At 36.4% G+C, this 26402-nt stretch overlaps 1 long non-coding RNA gene across 1 annotated transcript; it reads right to left on the reverse strand.

Annotated features, from left to right (window-relative positions):
- Positions 1-15411: 15411 nt before the first annotated feature.
- Positions 15412-25412, reverse strand: LOC124889232. The gene is made up of 2 exons (XR_007047919.1): positions 24776-25412; positions 15412-15677 (listed from the first exon to the last, which is right to left on the reverse strand). It is a non-coding gene; the product is annotated as an uncharacterized LOC124889232 (long non-coding RNA).
- Between the last annotated feature and the right edge of the window lie 990 nt (positions 25413-26402).

Here is a 26402-nt window from a genome sequence, read left to right on the forward strand (position 1 = left end):
CTAAAATAACTGACATCTGTATGCTTTGGCCAAACAACACTAAGACTGAATAACTAAATGGTTACTGTGACTAAGACTGTATCTGAGACTGTGGGATGTATCATCTAACCGACATGCCCCAGTCTAAGCTAATCGGGGTCCAACCTATAACCCCAGTTGGAAGGGTGTTAATATGTGCCACGGGTCCCAACACTAGCTGTGTGGATCCACTAAACTGATATAATGTCCAAAGGACTAAGGGTGTCAAGCCTGAGCTGACGGGTGACCCCTACGAAATAGTCAAGCCTACACTAGCTACGTAGTTTTGGAGTAGAGGGACTGCTACTAACGACTCTACCTATCTATTGGGGAAGTTGTTATCCCTACACTCGGTCGGTGCTAAATCCTACTCCCAACTGAAAGACACTGAGATACTAGACTGTTCTGAGTTTAATTACGAATATCTGACTATTTTGATAACGCTCATAGTATAATCTGGAGACTATTTTGTAATGTAATGAGACTAGACTAAATAAACAGCTATGGTTTTTTTAGTATTCAATACCCCTAGGACTCAAAACAACAATAATGAAAAGGTACTAAACCTTAGGGGACAAAGCATGAAGGTTTTTATTAAATTAATCACATTTGTAGGCACTTTATCCAACACTCATAGGTCATGATTCAAAACAATCATAGGAATGTCCTAAAACATAGAGAAGTAGAATGAATAGAGTTAAATCACGATCTTGTTTAATAAATAATAACATTAAAACATGGAGGATTGAATAATAATAATAATTTCATGGTAACATGGTATAAAATCATAGTTCATGGAGATTCATGGGTGAAATTACAATTTAAAACATAATAACTATAAAAGATCACAATTTTATAATTTAAAAAGGGTTGCTTGGACTCCATGGATGAAAGGGATCCATGGATGAACATCTAACATACCTTAATGGATGAATTTCTTGAAGTTCTTGGTGAGTTCTTGAGGATTGGCCTTGTAATTGGAGAGCTAGGGTTCTTGATTTGGGGGAAAATAATCAAAATAATGAGTTTAAAATTTTTTTTACCACTTAAAAGCACACCTAGACATATGAATATTAGGAGAAAGGATTGTTTTACCCCGGGGCAAAACTTTTAATTTTCGTCAAATTTTTCTGAAATGGGCACTTGGCACGACATGGCGTTATTGCGTCGTGTCACTGGAAACTGACAACTGGGAACTGGGCCGACGATGCGATGCGCCATTATTGCGGTAAGCCTTTGGATGTCATTTTGTCTACCACCGCGATGCGCCAAAATAGTAGAGGCCCACTGGAAATTGACAAATGGGAAAATGGCCTACTCCGCGACATGCCATGATCACGGAGTCATACTGGAAATTGACAATTGTCATTTGGGCTTCCTATGCGACGCACTAAGGGTTATAATGACGATGTTTAATGACTGAAACTTTAAATCGACATAACTTCTTACCTGGTTATCGAATTTAGGTGAATTTTATATTGTTGGAAAGCTAGTTCAATTTCCTACGTAAGGGTAGGCTATAAACTGAAAAATAATGAGTTTTTAAGAAATTTTTATATATTAATACTCATCTATTGGGACTTAGATTATTCCAGGAAAATATGGGGTGTTACAATATCTAACCTTTGGGGTCATTCGTCCCCGAATGAAACTGGTTAAGCTGAGGAAACTGATGGACTGAGCTTACACACTAAATATACATGTCTAATACATGGAATACATGAATGAATTGATTCATAAATGCATGACTGACAAGGACATGATGAGCGGCGGAATTTGAGCATGATAGAGAAAAATCTTAAGAAGATTGGTACCTTATACTGAATCTGGATTCACGGAGAAAAGATGAGGGTACTTGGTCCGCATATCTGCTTCTGATTCCCAAGTGGCTCCCTCAACGGGCTAATTCTGCCAAAGAACTTTGACTATTGTAACTTCTTTGTTCCTTAATCTACGAACTTGATGATCAAGAATTTTGACTGAAATTTCCTCATAGGAAAGACTGTTTTGAACATCTACACTTTCTAAGGGAACAACAACAGCTGGATCACCAATATACTTTCTCAACAAAGAGACATGGAACACTGGGTGTATTGAGGCTAGATATGAAGGCAACTCAAGCTCGTAAGCTACCTTTCTGGAGCAATTAAGGATTCTGAAGGGACCGATATATTGGGGCCTGAGTTTCCCATTCTTGTCGAATCTCTTCACTCTCTTCATGGAAGATATTTTTAAGTACATAAAATCCCCAACCTCAAACTCGAGATCCTTTTTCCTCACATATGCATATGATTTCTATTGGCTCTGGGCAGCTTTAAACCTTGCTCGGATCAACTGAACTTTGTCTAAAGCATCAAACACAAGGTCAGGCCCTACTACTGCAGCCTCACCTACTTCAAACCAACCAATTGGAGATCTACATATCCTACCATAAAGAGCCTCAAATGGAGCCATATGGATGCTAGACTGATAGTTGTTATTGTATGCGAACTCAATCAAAGGCAAGTGGTCATCTTAACTACCTTTAAAATCAACTGCTCATTCTCTTAGCATATCTTCAAGAGTCTGAATGGTCCTTTCTACTTGACCTTCTGTCTGAGGGTAGAAAGCTGTATGAGATGGACTTGGGTACCGAGACCCTTTCAGAATGCTTTTTAGAAGTGAGAGGTAAACTGGGTACCTCTATTGGAGATGATAGATAAGGGAACACCATGCAACCTAAACAATTCTCTAAGATAGAGTTTGTCATAGTCCTCGGCTGAATAAGAGGTATGGACTGGCAAGAAAATCATGCTAATGACAGGTACGAGGCAAACCTATCAAAAAGTCCGTGTTCACTTTCTCCCATTTCCACATGGGAATACTGAACTCTTGTATGGACTCACTAGGGTTCTAGTGCTTAACGTTAACTCGCTGACATGTAGAACACTTAGCTACAAACTCTGCAATATCTCTCCTCATCCCACTCTAGCAATAGATCTCCCGCAAATTGTGGCACATCTTAGTAGCCCCTGGATGAATATAGTACCACACACTATGTGCTTCTACAAGAATTTATTCCTTAAATTATCTACACCAGGCACACATAATCTACCCTGACATCGCAACACACCATCTCCCCCTTAGGAGAAGACCTCCACTTTCTGATCTCTAACTGATTCTTTCAACTTAACTAGAATGGGATCTCTATTGTACTTTTCCTTCAACTCAAAAACTAGAGATGATTCTGAGCTACTTTGCACCCACACACTACCCTATGCTAAGTCTACTAAGTAGATACCTAGTTGGGCAAGCTGATGAATTTCCTAAGCTTACTTCTTCTTACCATATTCAACATGAGCAACACTACCCATAGACAACCTACTGAGAGCATCAGCCACTATATTAGCCTTACCCGAATGATACAGAACACTCATGTCATAATCTTTTAATAACTCTAACCACCTTCTCTGACGCAAATTCAAATCTTTCTGAAAGAAGACATACTGGAGGCTTTTGTGAACTGTGAACATATCTACATATAACCCATATAAGTAATGCCTCCAAATCTTTAAGGAAAATACTACTGCTGCTAGCTCATGATCATGAGTTGGATAATTCTTCTTATGAGGCTTAAGTTGCCTGAAGGCATAGGCTATTACCTTACCTCTCTGCATGAGGACACAACCTAAACCTACTTTGGATGCATCACAGCACATAAAAAACCTATCGAAACCATCTAGTAGAGTAAGAACTAGGGCTGAGGTGAGTTAAGTCTTTAACTCCTAAAAAATCTTCTCGCAGGAATTTGACCACTAAAACTTAACTTTCTAGTTGGGGGATGCAATAGAAGAAAACCCTTCAACAAACCGATGGTAACAGCCAGCCAAACCAAGAAACTCCTGATGTCTAATAGAGAGATAGGTCTAGGCTCATTTCTCACTGCCTCAGTCTTTTGATGATCAACCCTAATGCCATCATAAGAAATAATATGGCCAAGGAAAGAAATTAATCTTAGCCAGAAATCACACTTATTGAATTTATAGAACAATAGAGAGTTTGTAATACTATCCTGAGATGGTCTGCATGATCATTTTTGCTACGGAGTAAACAAGAAAATCATCGATGAAGACAATGATAAACATGTCTAAGTAATGCTTGAACACTCGGTTCATCATGTCCATGAAGGTTACTGGGGCATTTGTGAGACCAAAGGACATGACTAGAAATTCAAAGTGACCATACCAAGTTCAAAAAGCTATTTTCAAAATGTCACATTCTCTGACTCTAAGCTGATGATAGCCTGATCTAAGGTCTATTTTGGAAAAGTAACTGGCACCTTGAAGTTGGTCAAACAAGTCATAGATTCTAGGAAGTGGGTATCTATTATTGATTGTGATCTTATTCAACTAACGATAGTTAATACACATTCTGAGAGAACCATCTTTCTTTTGTATGAATAGAACAGGTGCGCTCTACAAAAAAAATGTTGAGTCTGATGAATCTCTTATCTAGGAGATCCTTTAACGATTCTTTTAACTCTTTGAGTTTAAATGGAGCCATTCTATATAGCGTAATAGATATTTGCTGAATATCTGGAAGAAGGTCTATTTTGAAGTCTATTTCCCTTTCAGGAGGAACTTCGGGAAGATCTTCAGGAAATACATTTGAGAATTCATTTACTGCTGGGACTGACTCAAGAGTAGGAGTTTCTGAGATACAGTCATTGACTCTCACAAGATGGTAGACACACCCCTTGGATATCATTTTTCTGGCTCTAAGGTATGAAATCAACTGACCCCTAAATGTTGTAGTACTACCCCTCTATTCAAGGAATAGTTCATTTGGAAATTGAAAATCAACTATTTTGTTTCTAAAATCAACTAAGGCATAGCATGAGCGGAGCCAATCCATGCTGAGAATGACGTCAAAATCCATCATCTTTAACTCCACGAAATCAACTGAGGTAACTTTTTAAGATATTATGATCGGACAGTTCCTGTATATCTGCCTGGCTATAATGAAAACACCTACTGGGGTAGACACAAAAAAGGGCTCTGTTAAAGTTTTGGGACTAACTCCAAAATTGATGGCTAAATATGGAGTTACAAAAAAAGAGAAGCTCCAGGGTTTAGTAAAGCATAAAAATGTAAGTGAAAGACATGCAATTAACACTTATTATCATTTCTAAATTTAGGTACTGGGGCACTAGATGAACAGGGTACTGGGGCTAAAGACCTCTGGTGAAATGGTGGACAATTACCACCCTCTAACTTTGGCTAACTTAAATTAAAACTACCCATCATAGCTCTCTTGTTTTCTCTCTCCATCTCCTTAATCTTCTACATAACCTTCTACTTCTATATCTGTTGAGTATGGGCCATTAGTCTAGACAAGTCCATCTCCCCAATAAGCATTGCAAACCTATACTCCTTGACCACACTATCAGACATGCCAGACACAAACTTACTCTTTTGGAACTACTATCAGCTACCAAATGAGGACCATATCTTGCTAACTGAGTGAACTTAAGATAATACTCCCTCACACTCATGTTGCCTTGCCTTAAATTAATAAATTGTAACACCTTTGCCTCCCTCAACTCCAATGGAAAAAATCTATCCAAGAAAGTCGTGGGAAACTCTTCCCATTCTATAGGCCCTGCATCAATACCTCTATCAACTTTTCACTACTTAAACTAAGTATGGTATATATCCTACAATTGATATGTAGCTAACTCGGCACTCTGACTAGACGTCACCTACATAGTATCTATTACCTTCTAAACCATATCTAAGAATTTATGTGGATCCTCTTTAGATAGGACCCCATGAAGAGAGGAGGATTTATCTGGGTAAAGCCCCAAATTTTGGTTACAGAAGTATTGGACATTGGGTTAGACCAAAAATAAATTGGTCGTTCATTTTATGCTACTATGGAGTATGCTGGAGTAGTGAACACAACCCCGAATTCTGTGCGAAAGACATGCTAGTCTAGAGAATCTACCTGCATGGGCTGAGGGGCTAGCTGAGTTTCTTTTCTTCTTCCATTCTTCTTGGGAGGCATGTTCTGTAAACGGAAGGAGGAAATAGATTAGACTGGGAGTTTAACTTGAGCTCATACTCAATCACACGAAATGAATACTGAAGAAGGGAAAATTTTCCTAAATGCCTTATAGTCACTCATCCATAAGTGTGGCACGCTACACACCCATGCATAAGGCTCTACTCGATGTGGCTTTCAGACTTTCTAGGAAAATTTAAAATCTTAGGCTCTAATACCAAGTTTGTAACAACCCAAAAACACCCCTAGTCGTCACATGGTTCTTACAGTACCGAGGGACCACAAGCTAACCCATGAGCTGGTACCTGCTGTGAGCGCTGAATAATAACATCATAAATGCAGAAAAATACTGACATTACAATAAGGTTTTAATAACTGAATTCAAAATAGGAATATAAATCTATAGAAAATAACTGTCCACATCTGAGAAAAATATCGAGAAACTGACATGTTAACTGATATTTGAATACTTAATACTGACTCAAATATCTGAAAAGCCTCTAAGACCGACTGACTGAGAGTTGATGGGACAGGCCCCCAACTATCTCTACTAATTACTAAGATAAAGACCTAAAGTAATATAATTTTTCCTCGGATGATGAGGACTCACCAATGCCACTGTACTGCTGATGATCTGAGGGACTAAGTCCAATCCGAGAAATGAGCGTCAGCACCTATGATATGATACATTAGAACTTTAAAGAAAGGTATGTAATCAGTACTTTGAATGTACTAGTATGCCAAATGAGGTAGGCTGATATGCATGGTTTGATGAATAGGAATAATAACTACCAACTGATTATACATGTAAAACATAGGGTACTGAGTAGAGAACATGAAATCCATAGGTACTGAAAATATGTGAAGCATATAAATACTGTGTCTGCATGAAAATCTGTGAACACTGAAGATACGTAAAAATCTATAGACACTGAGGATGTATGACCAAGCATATAATAAGAACTGAGTAAAGTCTGTAAATTGAGATACTAAAATAACTGACATCTGTATGCTTTGGCCAAACAACACTAAGATTGAATAACTGAATGGGTACTATGACTGAGACTGTATCTGAGACTGTGAGAGGTATCATATAACTGACATGCCCCAATCTGAGGTAATCGGGATCCAACCTGTAACCATACCACGGGTACCAATGCTAGTTGTGTGGATCCACTAAACTGATATATTGTCCAAAGGAGTAAGGGTGTCAAGCCTGAACTGACGGGTGACCCCTGTGAGATAGTCAAGCCTAACCTGACCTATGACTTCTCATATCCTATACTGGATATATAGTTCTGGAGTAGAGGGACTGCTACTAATAACTGTGCCTATCTGACGGGGAAGCCGTCATCCCTATACTCGCTCTGTGCTAAATCCTACCCCCAACTGAAAGACACTGAGATACTAGACTGTTCTGAGTTTAATGACTGATATCTGACTATTCTAATAATGCTTATAGTATAATCTAGAGACTATTCTATAATGTACTGAGACTAGACTAAATAAACAACTATGGTTTTTTGGGTATTCAATACCCCCAGGACTCAAAACAACAATACTGAAAAGATACTAAAGCTTAGGAGACAAAGCATGAAGGTTTTGATTAAATCAATCACTCTTGTAGGCATTTTATCAAACACTCGTAGTTCATGGTTTAAAACAATCATAGGAATATCCTAAAACATATATAAATAGCATGAATATAACATAATAGAGTTAAATAATGGTCTTATCCAATAAAGAATAACATTAAAACATGGACGATTGAATAATAACAATAATTTCATGGTAACATGGTATAAAATTATAGTTCATGGAGATTCATGGGTGAAATCACAATTTAAAACATAATAACTTGAAAAGATCACAATTTTATAATTTTGAATGGGTTGCTTGGACTCCATGAATGAACATCTAACATACCTTAATGGATGAATTTCTTGAAGTTCTTGGTGAGTTTTTGAGGATTGGTCTTGAAATTGGAGAGCTAGAGTTCTTGATTTGGGAGAATATAATTAAAATAATGAGTTTAAAAATAATTTTATGGCTTAAAAGCACAACTGGACAGGTTAAAATCAGGGAAAAGGATTGTTTTACCCTTGGGTGAAACTTTTAATTTTGGTCAAATTTTTCCAAAATGGGCAACTGGCGCGACGCAACACTATCGCGCCGTGTCAGTAGAAACTGACAAGTAGGAACTGGACCAACGACGCGACACGCCATTATTGTGGTAAGCCTTTGGATACCATTCTGGCCACCTCCGCAATGCACCATGATCGCGGAGTCACACTAGAAATTGACAAGTGTGATTTGGGCTGCCTACGCAATTTGCTAAGGGTTAAAATGACGATATTTAAAGACTGAACTTTAAATCGCCATAACTTCTTACCCGGTTATTGGATTTAGCCAAATTTTATAGTTTTGGAAAGCTAGTTCAATTTCCTATGCAATGGCAGGCTCTAAACTAAGAACAATGAGTGTTTCAAAAAAATTTATATATGAATACTTATGTATTGAGACTTAGATTATGCTAGGTAAATATAGGGTGTTACAATAGCATAAGAAACGAGTATGAAGTACTGGTATGATAAATGAGGTTAGGATGATATGAACGGGTCATATTCATAAGTAATAAATGACAGAATGTATGGCATGAGGTACTGAGTAAAAATGCATTAAAACTATAAAGACTGAGAATGCCTGATCACACATAAAACAAGTATTGAAATAGTCTATAAACTGAGATACTAAAATCTGATAGGTAAGTAACAGGTCAACTATTTCTATGGTCAAGAAAAACTGAAATGAATTTTCAATTGAGTACTGAAACTAAAACTGTGGGAGGTATCATCTAACCGATATGCCCTAAATAAGCTAATTGGGGTCCAAACTGTAACCCCAGTTGGAAGGGTGTTAGTATTGTGCCATGGGTACTAACAATGGTTGTGTCAACCCTAATCTGGAAGGAAGACTCATGGTATATATTTATATGTCATCCCTAATCTGGCAGGAAAACATATCTACCTACAATAGCTATGTAGTTCTGTAACTCAGGGACTGTTACTAAGGGTCAAACCCTAAACTAGAAGGAATGCCCCATCCCTGGGTTCGCTCGGTGCTGAATCCTACTCCCAACTAAACTGACACTGATCATCATACTGACTAAGCTTAACCATGTTAACTAACTGAAATATATTGTTCCATGACTGTTAATCATTCTAAATTTTAGGTATCATAGCCCTCAGGACTCTATGGCAATAACAATAGGACAAAAATGCTATTTAGGTACATAAATCCCATGTCAAAGTGAGGGGGAAATATTGAAATATCCTCTTGGGCTCGAGATTAAAATAGGCTAAAAACATGCCCAGTGCCACAATAAACAACATATCACATCACCCACCGACACAATGGCCATCGCGCTGCATTATTGAGGCGAACGCGGTCCCTGATGTGATGCGACCTAATCGTGTTGGGTCGCTGGTTTGGTCATCCAAACATGCTTCCATACATCGTCTGAAAAATCTAAAACTCTCCAAAAATGAACTATAGACAACCCTAACCATGAATTGTCTTAGAAATCAACTTTTCAGGGTCGGGAAACTTAGGAATAAAATCATTAAAGTTTAGGTTTCAAAAATAAGACTAAGTATCCAACATTTAACTAAATTTTTAGGTTCTAAGCCTCTTACACATACAGTAGGAGATGAATTGGGTTAAGGCTAATATGGGGTGTTACAATATCTCGCCCTTGGGAATATTCATCCTCGAATGACACTGACTAGACTGAGAGTATTGCACGAAGGTAACTGAGATCATATTCTAAACATTCATGACTTGGAACATGACTTGGATAACTAAGTCTTAAACATGATACAAGAACTGAACTGATTTCTCAAATACATGCAATGACATGAGAATGTTTATAAGGATGTGATAGGATGAGAGTCAACTTATGAGTAACCATTACTTCAAGATGGATCTTGTTTTGTGAATAGAAGATGAAAGTTTTAGAACATGAATACTAGAGGTATTACAATATCTCCCCCTTGGGATAGTTCATCCCCCGAATGATACCGGCTTGGATGAAACACTGAGTAATGACTGAGAGTATGCAAGGGACACTTACAGACTAAATCATGTCTGAATACCTTGAATCTGAAACTAATGCATGATACATGAATTGAATTGAATTTACAACTTGCATGATCATGAAGGGATTACCTCAAGAATAGGAAAGATGGGAAACTATAGAAACTTGTGCTAAACAAAATAGCTCAGACTGAATTGTACTGAAATCCTACACTCAACTATATATTCTACTTCAAAACTGCACTCCCTTTGAGGCTACTAAAAAAATATTCACAAGGGCACTGATAACTCTACCTCTAATGTCTGAGCTGAACTAAATTTTCTCACTGTATTCGAGCCTACCCAAATCTACAAAGTGCACACATAACACTGTGATACTAGTCTGACCAATGAATTCACTACACCCTGTATTTTCACAACTTCTTGTCGCATAAGTAATGCTTATTACCACCTCAACCACTACATTCAACCCTTACTAGAAAATCACTGATGCACAATGCGTTCCTCCACATAAATACAACATGGTATTCAAGCCTATATACGTACTTCTAAACAAACTCTCATAAAAGCATCTTTCTCACATCCTCCAAACCTTTATAATTTAGAACTTTCATCCGCTATTCTTAAGGAAATCACATACACAACTTTTAACAAACCATGACATATATCAAAAACTTGGCTTCGATGTTACTTCACACTTACAATCTTTGATCAAACAAGCATACAACAATTCCTCCTAATATGAAACATTTACTTTTTCCAATCTAAACAACTATTCATCATCCCTGTCTTGACATAATGAAAGGTCGGTGAAAGGTTAGAACATGAGGACCTAAAAAAAGAAAGAATACTATGCATAACCTGGACATATAATTGAGGCCCAGGGAATAGAGTATCAACATTATGGATTCCTCATTGAGGTCTAAAAAGAGGGAATACATGACATAAATAGAATTTTACTGATCATTAAAAGTGTAGCATGATTATCTAACACTAAACATACTATAAGGAATGAGTACATAAGGTAGGACCTGTGTGATAGGGGTTCAAAGTTCATTATTTCGTGAAACATGACTTGTACTGCTTAGCAAATTGGAACTCCTTATACTAGGGACTGGAAGCGTATATGGTTCTATGAAAAGTAAATAAATATGAGTTATGATTATAGTGCAAACATGTAAGGCATGATTAGATATTGTGATAAGTGAAAAAACTTGCACTGAGATAAGAATGGGTCGGGCATCTTCCTTCCCTACTATTGTTCTACAGTGCACTGGCATCACTACTAGAATCTAAGAGCCTGATTTGGTTACTTGTTCTATCACCCCCCCTTCCCCTATCTTAAATCCATCATTCTATGTCTGGAAACCACTTAATCAACACCTTTAAACTGAACTACCGCCACCTTAATCTAGAATCTGGGGTATAATTATACACATAGTTGGTAAACTCACCCAGAATGATTGTACCCGATAATGAAAAACTTAATGGTAGAACTTTCTTCTAAGACACAACTCTTAGCCCTCTGTAGCCCCTACAATCATTATCTAACAACTTAAAATTGACCAACTTAGAATTTTCAATCTATTTATTAGCTCAACCTTAAAAGATGCAATCTTAGATTCTTACACATGACTCCTAAGCACTGAGGTACTACCCCTTCATTCAATGACTGGTTCCTGGGGAAACTGAAACTGAATGGCTCTATTTCTAAAATCACCTACAGTAGTTTTCTGGGATAATTTAACAAGGCAATTTTTTTATACCCACCTGGCAATGATGGATTTACCTACTGAGGTAGACATTTAGAAGGCTTTGTTAATATTTCAGGTCTGACATCGAAGTTGACTGCTATATAGGGGGGGTTATAAATGAAAGTGAAGCTTTGAGGTCTAGTAAAACATAAATAAAGATATGAAAGACATAACACATACCCGTAACCATATCAGGAAAATAGTCTTGATCATGGTGGGACTGAAGTGCATATAGCCTGTTCTGACGCTGGCCACTGGTTACGCTGGAGGCGGCACCCTGTTGAGTCGGGTGACCAAATGGGATTGGAAGATGGTTGGATTTACCCTGTCGGCGTAAATACTTTCCCCTTTGAGCTTACTCTATACTCTCACTCCTGTGGGTTGGATGTACATATCTAAAACATACATCACTACCAGCTTTACACATACCTAGGTGATTTATACCATATTCTCTACAAATGGATGGGCACAACTACCATTTTCACTCCTCTGTGACTTAGAGCCTGGTGCTCTATTTTGACCATCATTCTTAAACTTAGGCACTGATGTACTGGTTGAAGGAAGAACAAAGGCTGAGAATTTCTGATAGAATTGGGAGTCGTTACTATCCTTGGATCTTGACTTAAAACTACTTGTTCTCTCCTTTTAATTCTTTCTCTCTCTCATTCTACGATCCCCTCCCTCACTCTGTTAAGCATGATTCAAAATCCTAGATAGGACAATAACCTGCAAATTTTTCTGAGCAACTACTTAATAAGATAAGGTAGTGAAAGTAACTCTAAATTTGGCATGAGAGACATGCTCATTCAGTGAATCGTCCTGAACATGTGGAGGTGCAGGCTGATTCTTGTTTCTTCTTCCGTTGTTCTTTCTGGGAGGCATTTTCTGTTCACAGAAGGATGGATGGTTAGGAAGAGATTTTAATTAGAGCTCATGCTATTTCGCATAACATGAACACTAAATGAAGAGAAACTATTCCTAGAACGTCTCGTAGCCTCTTATCCTTAAGTGTGGCGCACTACAAACCCATGCACAAGACGCTACTCAACGCGGCTTTCAGACTCATTTGGAAATATTTAAAACCTTAGTCTCCAATACCAAGTTTGTAACTATCGCAACCCGAACTGGGGCCCTGGCCATGATGAGCATCCCGAACCATGAAGGCCCGAGTGCCCCTTTGTTAAAAAACAATCATACACATGTTCATACAATTATAAAGAGAATAAAGAAATGGATTCGTATGGAAACATAGTCAATAAACCATTCACATCATCTAACATCTATCTGCAAAATCTCTATTACATCACAATCATCATAACTAAAAATTGGGACAAGGCCCCCATTGGACCTAAAATCCAAAATGAAACAACAATATCTAAAATAGGCCTTTCGAAATAAAGAAGGCTCACCAACTGCGAACTTCAAACAACCCAATCTACTAATTAGCTGGACCCCGAGACTATGTCTAAGATCCTAATATATAGGGGGTCAATACAGATGTACTGGTATGTGAAACAACTCAAAATAACATGTTTTTATACAAAATAGATGAGAGCATATCATAATAACAGTGAAGATTATGTAAATAAAAATACATGAGCATATTTAATAATTTCAAAGCAGTTCTTGAACACCTTGACTCCCTCTTTGTTATTCTTCTGAGCTAGTCGGTACACCCTACAAATTTGAAATTTCATGGGCTATATGGAACCCGCTTTTGACTCAGTAGCCAAGCCTCTAATCTAAGTAGCCGCCAGGATTTGGAGCTGGTTATACCCCCTATGTGAGCACACCACAGGAATACCCCCATGTGAGATGTCCTAATTATTTTATTATCCTCTCATATAGGATACAATATCATAAGACCCACATGGGCAACTACGGTTTCCAGCGATGAGCCCTTACACTCAAACGCCTTTTTCGGTTAACCTACTAGCTCTCTGAAGCCCAACTTTTAGTTTTTTAAAACAAAAATGCTTCATACTTTCAAAATATTCAATACTTATCTTGTTAAGGGCATGTAATCACTGGGTATCATCATACCCTGACTTGCAAGTCAATCAAATCACATCATATCAATTTGTACTCCTTTTCACTTATTATCATATTAGTGACTACCCTAACTTCTAAACATTAGATGAGGGAGAATTATGCAATAAATATTTCATTCAAAATCTTCATCAAAACATTCTCCTCCCAATTGCAGAATCAGTAGGTGGTCACCTCATATTTGTAATTTCTTAAAATCCCAGAAAGTTATTAATTTAACAAAATAAACATTTATCATGTGAAACCATATACTCAACATGTCATAAATAATACCAAACCATGATTATTTAACAAGAATTCACCCATTAGTTTTTTATTTAGAAAGCCCATGCATTTAAACAACCCATAACAATCAAAATCAACAATATCCTAATAAAAGAGGGAGTTTGGATCATTCATGCTCTCATTCAAACCTTAAAAAACATAAGAAATCAAATATACATAGTTATAGTTCAACTTTCATGAAAAATGGTTCAAGACAACATATATTTTCAGCAAAACAATTCCATGATGCATATATTTCGAAAACAATAACGAATAATTCATTAAGAAACATAATTGGGGATCTTTAATCTTGATAAAATATTTAAACTTATGCCAAAGGATTTTACAGTAGTCCCACATACCTTGGATTATAAAATTTAAAAGATGGAACCCGAATCTTGATCCGTTTCTTGAGAATCTTGAATTGAAAGGATTAGATTCTTGATTTCTTGTTCTTGGAGGAAATCCTAATTTGATATTGTTCTTGAGAGTGAAGAATTTGATATATTGTAAAACTGATAATATTTGAGTAAACAACATTTAGAGTGTTATTTAATTCGTTTGAGAGGTTTCTAGGAAGGGAAAGTGCCAAAATACCCCGCTAAAAATATACTTTTTGCGCGATTCGGCCTCGACTGACACCTCTCTGGAAAATAGGTATAAGTTTTTACCTCGATATCGTATTAAGGAGAAATCAGTGGCATTGGAAAGAGGACTCAAAGTCATTTCATTTTATATATAGGACCCCTAATTCTTTATATACAAAATGTTATGGTTAATGGAAGTTGATAAAGTTTAGAAGTTCACTAAAACTTAATCGATAGGAAAGTTTTCAACTCGTCTTTGAGTTAGGGGATTTTGTGTCCTTAATTCATAGTCAAAGATAGTCAAACACTATAAGATTGAAAATCACACATATATTAACAAAGAATCATTGGGTTCGGGTCTATAGGTGTAGAAAATATGGTTCAAATTTTAGCGCAAAAGTGCAGGGTGTTACTGTAACGACCTGGGAGTACACCCTGGATGTCACACGGTTCCTATGGTCCTATTGGACCACAAGCTAACCCATGAGTTGGTACCTTCTATGAGCACTGAAGAAAATTAATAAATAACATATGCGGAATTTCAACTACAATGCCATAAGGTTTTAACAACTAGAAACAATACTAAATAATGATTTAGAATGTTTGAAAATAAATTGGCAATACTAATAAAATGTCTGATAATCACCACTGAAAACTGACAAGCTGTCTGTACTAGTCTAAAAGCCTCTAACTGTCTAACAGTAGAGTTGATGGGACAAGCCCCCAACTAACTCCGGCTGATTAAAATCTAAACCTACTGACTTAACTAAATATAAAGTAACTCGTCCTCGAAGAAAGAGGACTCACCACGGCTGCTGCTGCCGATATGCTAGAAAGTCTATGCGATCGGGAATCCGAGCATTTGAACCTATGATATAAGACATCATAGCACAAGAAATGAGTATTCAATTAGTACTTCTGAATGTAATGGTACGCTAGATGAGGTTAGGTTGATATGCATGGGTTCATGTTCATGAGTAATAACTAACTGAATGTATGACATTAGGTATGAGTAAGAATGTATTAAAACTATAAAGAATGAGAATACATGACCACACATAAAACAAGTACTAAAGTAGTCTGTAAACTGAGATACTAAAATCTAATAGGTAAGTAACTGGTAAACTATAGTTATGGTCAAGTAAGACTAAACTGAATTTTTAACTGAGTACTAAAACTGATACTATGGGGGGTATCATCTAACTGACATGCTCCAAATAAGCTACTTGGGGTCCAACCTATAACCCCAGTTGGAAGGGTGTTAGTACCGTGCCACGGGTACTAACAATGATTGTTTCAACCCTAATCTGGCAGGAAGACTCATAGGATAAATATATATGTGAACCCTAATCTGGTAGGACGACATATCAACCTACGCTAGATACGTAGTTTTGAAATCCAGGGACTGTTACTAAGGGTCAAACCATAATTTGGCTGGAATGCCCCCATCCCTGGGTTTACTCGGTGTTGAATCCTACTTCTAACTAACCTAAAACTGATAATTAGACTGGACTAAGCTTAAACATATTAACTGACTGAATGATATTGTTTTAGGCATGACTGAAATCATTCTATAGATGCAGGAAAGTAAGTAAATAACTAAATTTTGGGTATTCATAACGCCAGGACTCGATGGCAATAAGGATAGGACCATACTGATGCTTCGAAAATATAATAAGAACCCATTGTTCAATTTATTAACCTAAGCATTTCATCAGATGCATGGGGCCAAAACTTTAGCATGGGAATTCTTTTTAAACATGATGAGATAGCACAATCATATGACCAAATTATAAACTGAGGGTTTTATTCTGAATTTATGTGAACATAATATGGAAGCCACCATAGTTAAAACATATTATAATGCATTACACGTGGGATCAATTGAAAACATAACTTGAAACAAAATTACTAAGATATAGCTAGACATACTTCAACTTTCAAAGTGTAAGGGCTCTTTTCATCAAAAACACTTGGAAACATTAGCAAGGGGTCTTTATTCAAACTAGTCCTGTAGGTATTTTATCAAACACTTGAAAATTCATAGACTTGAGCTTGAATAGTCAAAAACATGAGATGCTAACATAATTGAAATACTAAAAATCATGGATTTATGGAGTTAACATGTGAATAGCACCATTTAAATGTGTACGGTTAAATTTCAGCAACAATTACTTATAAACATCATGTAAAATTGTAATTCATGGGAGTTCATGGATAAAGTTCATAATAACATGTAAAGATCATTCTTTAAAACATTAAATTGGATTCTTGGACTCCATGGGTGGAAAGGACCCATGGTTGAACATACAACATACCTCAATTGAAGGATTCTTAGAAGCTTTTTGTGGATTTCTTGAAAATTTTCTCTTGAAGGTTTAAGGGGATAAGGTTTTGTTCTTGAGAGGATTTTGAGAAAAATATGAATTTAAGGGCTAAAATATTGTTTTGGGACTTAAATACTGTGTTAAAGTGAGGGGAGAAGACTGAAATACCCTCCTGGGCTCGTGATTAAAATAGGCTGAAAACATGTCCAATGATGCAATGATCAACACTTCATGTCACCCACCGAAGCAATGGCCATCACGTTGTGTTGTTGAGTCCAACACGGTACCCAAAGCGATGTGACCTAATAGCATTGGGTCACTAGTTTGTCATCCAAACATGCTTCCATACGTCGTCTGAAAAATTTAAAACTCTCCTAAAATGAACTATAGACAACCCAGACAATGAATTATCTTAGAAATCAACTTTTTATGGTTGGGAAAGTCGAGAATAAAATAATCAGAGTTTAGTGATCAAAAATGATACTAAGTCTCCAACACTTAACTAAATTTTTAGGTTCTAAACCTTTTACACATACACTGGGAGCTAAATTGGGTTAAGCCTAATACGGGGTGTTACAATATCTTCTCCTTGGGAACATTAATCCTCGAATGAAACTGACTAGACTGAGAGTACTGCACAAAGGTAACTGATATCATATTATGAACACGTATGACTTGGATAACTAAGTCTGAAACATGATACAAGAACTGAACTGTTTATCATGAACTGAACTGATTTCTGGAATACATGTAATGACATGAGAATGTTTATAAAGATGAGATAGGCTGAGAGGGTCAACTTATGAGTAACCATTACTTCAAGCTGGATCTTGTTTCACAAAGAAAAGGAGAAAGGTGTAGGATAGGAATACTTGGGGTATTACAATATCTCCTCATTGGGATAGTTTATCCCTCGAATGATACTGATTAGATGAAATACTGAGGAATGACCGAGAGGATGCATGAGAAACTTACAGACTGAATCATGACTGAATACCTAGAATCTAAAACTGATGCATAATGCATGAACTAAACTGAATTTACAACTTGCATGGTCGTGAATGGATTACCTCATGAATAGAAAAGATAGAAAACCATAGGAACTTATGCTAAACTGAATTGTTGGATATACACACTGAATTATACTAAAATCGTACACTAAACTATACATTCAACTTCAAAACTGCACTCCCCTTGAGGCCTTTTAAAATATTCACAAGGGTACTGATAACTCTGCCTTCTAAAGTCTGAGCTGAACTGAATTTTCTAACTGTGTTCAAGCCTACCTGAATCTACAAAGTGCACATATAACACTGTAATACTAGTCTTAACCATCCATTTACTACACCTTACATTTTCACAACTTCTTATCTCATGAATAATTCTTATTACCACCTCAACCACTACATTCAACCCTTACTTGACATTCGTTGATGTGCAATGCAATCCTCCACGTATATACAACATGACATTCAATCCTATCTATGCACTTCTAAAAAAACCCTCATAAAAGCATCTTTCTCATATCCTCTAAACCTCAATCATTAATAACTTCCATGCGCTATTCTTAAGGAAATCACATACACAACTTTAAATTAACCATGACATATATCAAAAACTTGGCTAGATCATTCTTCCCATTTATCATCTTGGATCCAACAAGCATACAACAATTCATCCTAATATGAAACATTTACTCTTTCCCATCTAAACAACTGTTCATCATCCCTATCTTGACATAAGGAAAGGTCGCTAAAAGGTTAGAACATGAGGACCTAAAACATAAAAGAATACTATGCATAACTTGGACACATAATTGAGGCCCGGGGGATATAGTATCAACATTATGGATTCCTCACGTAGATCTAAACTGGGGGCATACTTGACCAAAACTGAATTTTACAGATCATTAAGAATGTAGCATAAGTATATAATACTGAACATATTGTAAAGAATGAGTACATGAGACAGGAGCTACTTGAACTGGGTTAGGAGTTCTTGATTTCACTGAACATGACTCGTACTGTTTAGCTAACAGGAACTCCTTATACTAGAGACCGGAAGTGTACATGATTCTATGGAAAGTTCATGAATATGAGTTATGATCATGGAGAAGACATGTAAAGCATGAGTACATATCATGATGACTGAAAATATTGCACTGAGATAAGAATGGGTCGAGCATCTTTCTTACCTACTGATGTTCTACAATATACTAGCATCACTACTAGAATCTGCGATCCTAATTTGGTTACTCGTTCTATCATCCCCCCTTCCCCTAGCTTAAATACATTATTCTAAGTCTGGAAACCACTTAATAAACACTTATAAACTGAACTACTGCCACCTTACTCTAGAATTTGGGGTATAATAATACACATAGTTCGTAAACTCACCCTAAATGACTATGCCCGATAATGTAAAACTTGCTGCTAGCACTTTATTTTGAGACACAACTCTTAGCCCTCTATATCCCCTACAATCATTATCTAACAACTTAAAATTGACTAACTTAGAATTTTCAATCTATTTATTAGCTCAACCTTAAAAGATGCAATCTTAGATTCTAACACATAACATGGATATCCCCAAATCTTTAATTACCATACTACTTTCATCATAACCTACGAATATCACATCCACAACATATGTTTCGAATCAACAAACTTGAATTCTTGCATACACTACTTCAAGCCTACTAATTCACCTTTTACACAGCTATTCCCATGAAATATAATCTACTCAAATTTAGATAACACTATCTCAACTTTACTACTGTTGCTAAACTCCTGGTTTTATGCTTCTAATTCTAGATCATATGCTATTATAGGATTCTAAGAAGAGATCTGAAAACACATATAACTCCTAAGCACTGAGGTACTACCCCTTTATTCAATGATTGGTTCATGGAGAAACTGAAATTGAATGGCTCTATTTCTAAGATCAACTAAAGTAGTTTGCTGGGATACTCTAACTGGTAGATTTCGGTATACCCACCTGGAAATAATGGATTTACCTATTGAGGTAGATATTTAGAAGGCTCTGCTAATGTTTTGAGTCTGACACCAAAGTTGACAACTATATAGGGGGCTACAAGAGAAAGTGAAGCTCTAGGATCTAGTAAAACATACATAAATATATGAAAGTCATGCAACTTACTCATAAATGCATTAGGAGAACTTTTCTGATCATGTCGGGACTAAAGTGTATATAGCCTATTCTGACGTTGTCCACTGGTTGCACTGGAGGTGGCACCCTACGGATTCGGGTGACCGGATGATACTGGAGGACGGTTGGTTTGACCCTATTGGCGCAAATCCTTTCCCCTCTAAGACATTACTCTACACTCCCACATCTGGTCTCCTGGCTTACCATATCCAAAACATACATCACTACCAACTTTACACACACCTAATGATTTCTATAATATTCTCCACAAAGCGGATGGTTATGACCACCCTACCAAATTCCTGACTTGACTGAAATCATTCTATAGATGACAAAAACTAAATAAACAGCTAAATTTCAGGTATTCATAACCCTCAGGACTCGATGGCAATAATGATAGGACCATATGTATGCTTCAAAAACATAATAAGAACCCATTGTTCAAAATTATTCACTTAAGTATTTTATCAAACACATTAGGACCAAGACTTTAACATGGGGATGCTTCATAAACATGATGAGATAGCACAATCACATGACCAAATCATAAACTGAGGGTTTTACTCTAAATTTACATGAACATGACATGGAAGCCACCATAGTTAAAACATATTATAATGCATTCCACGTGGGATCTATTAAAAACATAACTTGAAACCAAATTACCAAGATATAGCTAAACATACTTCGACTCTAAATGTGTAAGGATCTTTCCATAAAAAACTCTTGGAAACATAACAAGGGGTCATTATTCAAACCAATCCTTTAGGCATTTTATCAAATACTTGAAAATTCATAGACTTGAGCATGTGAATAGTCAAAATATGAGATGCTAACATAATAGAAATACTACAAATCATGGATTTAGGGAGTTAACATGTGAATAGCACCATTTAAATGTGTAAGGTTTAATTTTAACAATAATTACTTGTATACATCATGTAAAATTGCAATTCATGGGAGTTTATGGATAAAGTTCGTAATAACATGTAAAGATCATTCCTTTAAACTTAAAATTGGATTCTTGGACTCCATGGGTGGAAAGGGCCCATGGATAAACATCTAACATACCTTAATTGAAGGATTCTTGGAAGCTCTTGGTGGATTTCTTCAAATTTTTCTCTTGAAGGTTGAAGTGGCTAAGGTTTTGTTCTTGAGAGAATTTTGAGTAAAATATGAATTTAGGGGGAAAAAAATGCTATTTTGGGACTTAAATCCCGTGTTAAAGTGAGGAAAAAAGTACTGAAATACCCTCTTAGGCTTGGGATTAAAATAGGCTGAAAACATTTCCAGTGACGCGATGACCAATGCGTCGTGTCACCCACCAACGCGATGGCTGTCATGCTGCGTTGTTGAGGCCAATGAGCTACCCAATTCGATGCGACCTAATCACGTTGGGTCACTAGTTTGGTCATCCAAACATGCTTTCATATGTCATCTGAAAAATCTGAAACTCTCCCAAAATAAACCATAGATAACCCTGACCATGAATTTGCTTAGAAATCAAATTTTCGTGGTCAGGAAAGTCGGAAATAAAATCATCAAAGTTTAGGGGTCAAAAATGAGACTAAGTCTCCAATACTTGGCTAAATTTTCAGGTTCTAAGCCTCTTACACATACATTGGGAGCTGAATTAGGTAAAGGCTGAACGGGGTATTACAATTCCCTGACCATAAGAAGTTCCTACGAATGATGTTGCTGATTAATTAAAGAATCTTCTTTGGTAAATGAAACACCTGGGATCGATAGGTTTGTCTCTCAAACAACACACTCTTAATGAGTTGAATTCTACCCCCACAGGATAATAATTTTAAAGTCTATCATTTGATCCTAGAAATCATCTTATCAACCAAGGACAAACACTAACTAATATTAAGTTATACGGATGATAAAGAGACATCCAAAGACTTAAAGGGTAAGGACCCTAGTGAAATATGTATCTCATTCAAGAGTTGATCCCTAACAACATTTGTAATTCCATCCATATATATAGAACTTTTTTCCATGTTAACCTTAAGAACTGAGACTAAGAGAAATGGTTAAATTGTTAGATATTCAATCTAACCGAGATACTATCTACTCTATAACACATCAGCATGTCATCAGCAAAACAAATGTGACCAGCTTTATTTTGCACAACTTTGATGGTACTTAAAGATTGGTGCAATGTTGAGTTTTCTAGAACTCTGTGTATGTATCCTATGACTTAAGCAAAAAGATATGAGGACATAGGTCCCCTTGCCAGAGTTCTTTTTTATCCTGTAAACTAGTAGTAATTTCATCATTAATCAACAACGAGCAATCTCACAATAGTGATACATGTCATAATTAACTATACCATTTTCCTGGGGATACCATAGTCAGACAACATCACTTGGAGAAAGCCCTATTCCACTGAGTCATGAGCTATCCAACTATCTACATTAATAGTGCATCTAAGAGATACACATTAGTTCTGGACTAGAAAGCCTTACCCCCTGATATGTATAAATACTTGAGAATTTATTTATTGCTTGCCTAGACGTCAGATGTGTATGAAAAAAAATGAAGTTAGAGTCCTAAACATTAATCCAAGCTGTCTCAGACTTTTATCTCAATAATCTCTCCTGGTTGGCATCCTATCTTCTGAAATGATAGATAGTTTCCCTTTCTTCTTAATTAACTGGGTGTTCAGTAGGTCCTCAGATAATATATCTTGAATATCTTAAAGATTTTAAGGTATCAAGTTTATTCTCCTATCCAGGTTGTTGTATTGTATTGTTATATGTTTTGCTGCTAACTAAATATTCTTGATCTTCCACCTCATGACTTATATATGACAACCCTCAATCTGTTGTCCTCACACCTTTTTGTATTATTTTCTAATAGTCCTCTTGTTCTAGCAACGCATTAAGAAGCTTATAAGGCTTCTTTGTTTTATGAAACAAGACCTCAGTGTTAAGTAGAATAGGTGAATGATTAGAACATTCACGATTCTGATATCAACTTTCAATCCACCATACATATGAAACCACTTAGGTTCTCAAACATCCAGTCAATATGGCTATAAACCCAGTTCTCAACATCTCTGTTGTTACGCTACAAGAACAAACAACCCTTTCTTACGACTTGACCTAAACCTATATCCTTAATACTGGCTTACAAGTTAACAGTCTTAGATATGTGGACTAGTGCCCTTTTGAGTCTATCTTTAGCACAGAGTAGAGTGTTAAAATCACCTAGTATTAAATAAGGTCCTAATGAAGTTTTAGATATCCCTCTAAACTTATCTTGTAAAACCTTTATTTCAACCACTGTATTTAACCCATAAACAAGTCTAACAACACATGCAAACATGGAATCATTATTGGTGAGTTGACAGTGCATCATTTGAGTAGAGGTAGCTCATAATGTCACAACAACTTGTATTGATCTCCAGCCAACCCAGATCCTGCCATCAGGTGAATTTTTATAGTTAGAAAAAAATTTCCAGTCCATTCCAAACTTCGTATGAATTTTTCCAGCTTTATGCTTTGTCACTCTAGTCTCCAATATAGTAAAGATGGAGACTTTACTCTTAAGCATAAATGTTTTCTCCTTATTTTGTTTAAAGGGCAAGTTAATCCCTCTGATGTTCTATAAACTATGATTATGCATTTTTCTTGGTTCTATTTGAAGAGTTTTAGGCTACCCATGCCCTCAATCTGGATGCACAATCACTTTATTTCCTGTACCTAAATCCAACCTTTCCCAGATTGGTTAGTTATATTAAACTACATAGCTTTGTCTGACATAAATCAGATCCTTTTATGATACCTGATAATTTGTAGCTCTTTCTTTGCTCGGCTCATCCGCAGGAGTTGTTGAAGTTATTCACTGATCTTGCATAATTCCCCTATTCTAGTGAGGCTGAGTCTCTTAGGATGTTTATGATGTTGTTGCTTATATTTTAGTATAGTTTCTTCCTCCTTGTTGCAACCCACAGAGTTATAGCCAAAAGTGTTAAAATTCTAACAAAAGTTGGGATGCCATTCATAATCAATTCTTTGCTCATATATTGTGTCATCGGTTATTCAATCATAATTACATTAGATAAAGGTTGGGTTAGGTCCATCTCTATAAGAATCCTGGTATAAGATACGCTTTCCTTCTTCACAGTGAGTTTTTTTGTAAGATTGGTTTGACTAAGATGCTAGCAATTTTTCCTAGGCTTTCCTCAATCCAATATAAGAGCGGAAACCTTAGAAAAAGTACCCAAAAAGGGATTAGGCATAGAGATTCTGGCTGAAAAGGAAGTATGGTTCGCACTACTTTAGAATCATTCGATGGCTATTAAAAGTGTAAGGACCATTTTGTATAACAAAGCTCCTTATCTTATATGGAATCGAACTAGAAGATGTAATATCCATCATTGTGTTAAAACACTTTAGGGTTTAAACAATCCTCTATATTTGATTAATAAATTTCAGCATCTTCTTAAATGTAGGCATACCTTTTATAACGTACCATATCAATGTCGTGCTCCATTTCTCACATTGAGCCTCAATTTTATCCTGGTAGACTTGGACTAGCTTTAATCCATCCTTCAACACTGGAGGGAAGAACTGTAAAGTCATACCTTGTTGTGCTAGTCTGTTGCCTTTGATGATATCAGCTACCATAGGGCCTTTGCAATTTTTCTCCCTTGGGAATTCTAGTTTTTGAGTTGTTGTAGAAAGCAATCACTACCTCTATTTATGTTGTTGACTTGTTAACTTGGCTGAGCTCCTATTCATCCTCCTTAAAAATTGACTTCCCAGATCTGGGGGAAATAAATTGCGACTGAACTACTTCTCCGAAACATCTGTGTCAAGAGTGAAGAGGGAAGTGAGGTGTTAGAGCTTGGGATCCAACTACCAAATTGCATTGGTCCAAAGTTTTGAGGCACCCCTGGTAGCATATATGGTTTGTCTCTGTGGGGGTCCCAATCAAATTTCAAGGGTCTAATCGGAGTTTGGTAGGCATGCACAAGGATCAATGATTGTTGATATCTTGTGTAGTTGCTTAAGAGGTCATAGTCCGCTTAAGCGGCAATTGCTTTAGTGGCCCAAGACCTCTTAAACGGTTGCCACTTTAGCAGCCAAGCCTTGCTTAAGTGTTAGCCACTTTAGTGGCCTAGCACCGCTTTAGAGGTAGCCGCTTAAGTAGCAACCACAGTATATAACCCTTTTTCTCGATTTTTTATCCTTTTTGGATATTGAGCTTCGGTTTTGGACAATTCTTAGGATTTTCATCACCATTGAGATTGGGTAAGCTCTAAAACCTTAATCCATTACTTCTCATTGATTTATATCTTTAAAACGCTCTTTAATCTTGATTTTAACTTGGAATTTTGTAGATTTTTTTCTGAAAAAGTTTTTGAATGGTTTTTATTCAATTTGGACGTCATTTTTAACTCTTTTTGAGTGGTTTTTCAGTTGTAGATTTCTTTAATATTGCGGGATGTATTTCTAAAATAAAATTCTGATTTTACCGTTTTTATTTTTGAACTATTTTAAAACTAATCCAAAAAATAAAAAGTATGAACAGTAAAGTAGACAAAAAATATTGATAGAAGACAGGAGATGAGAGCTTTTCATTCTTCCAAAAATATCAAATGTACAAGCGTTTCAAGTGTATTTTTATATATGCTTCTATTTATATTCTTCATAGAGGCATACAAAATATTATCATAACATAATATTAAAGAAGAACATAATGAGGAGGTTAAAGGGTAGTTACACTTATAATAGTGTGTGGAGTAATGAAGGATTAACTACACATCATGGAGAAGATGGGTGGGGGACAATTAATGCCAAAGATTTATGGACAACCATCATAGACATATTATTTTAAAATACTCCCCATTGGATGTCCATAGATGATGTGCCTCATTAAAACCTTACTAGGAAAAAATGTAATACCCCGCATTTTTGGGCTAGTCTTTGAACCATCGTTACTACGTGTATAAGCTATAATCTAAATGATTACCATGTGCATATAAGTTTCATTATCTTTATTCTCATGTTTGATTTGCTTTTGAGGTGAAAAATGTTCATAAGAATCAAGTAGAGAAAGTTGAGCTTAGAGCCTTTGATTCG

This window comes from Capsicum annuum, chromosome 1 (assembly GCF_002878395.1).
Source record: "Capsicum annuum cultivar UCD-10X-F1 chromosome 1, UCD10Xv1.1, whole genome shotgun sequence".
NCBI classification, from domain to species: Eukaryota; Viridiplantae; Streptophyta; class Magnoliopsida; order Solanales; family Solanaceae; genus Capsicum; species Capsicum annuum.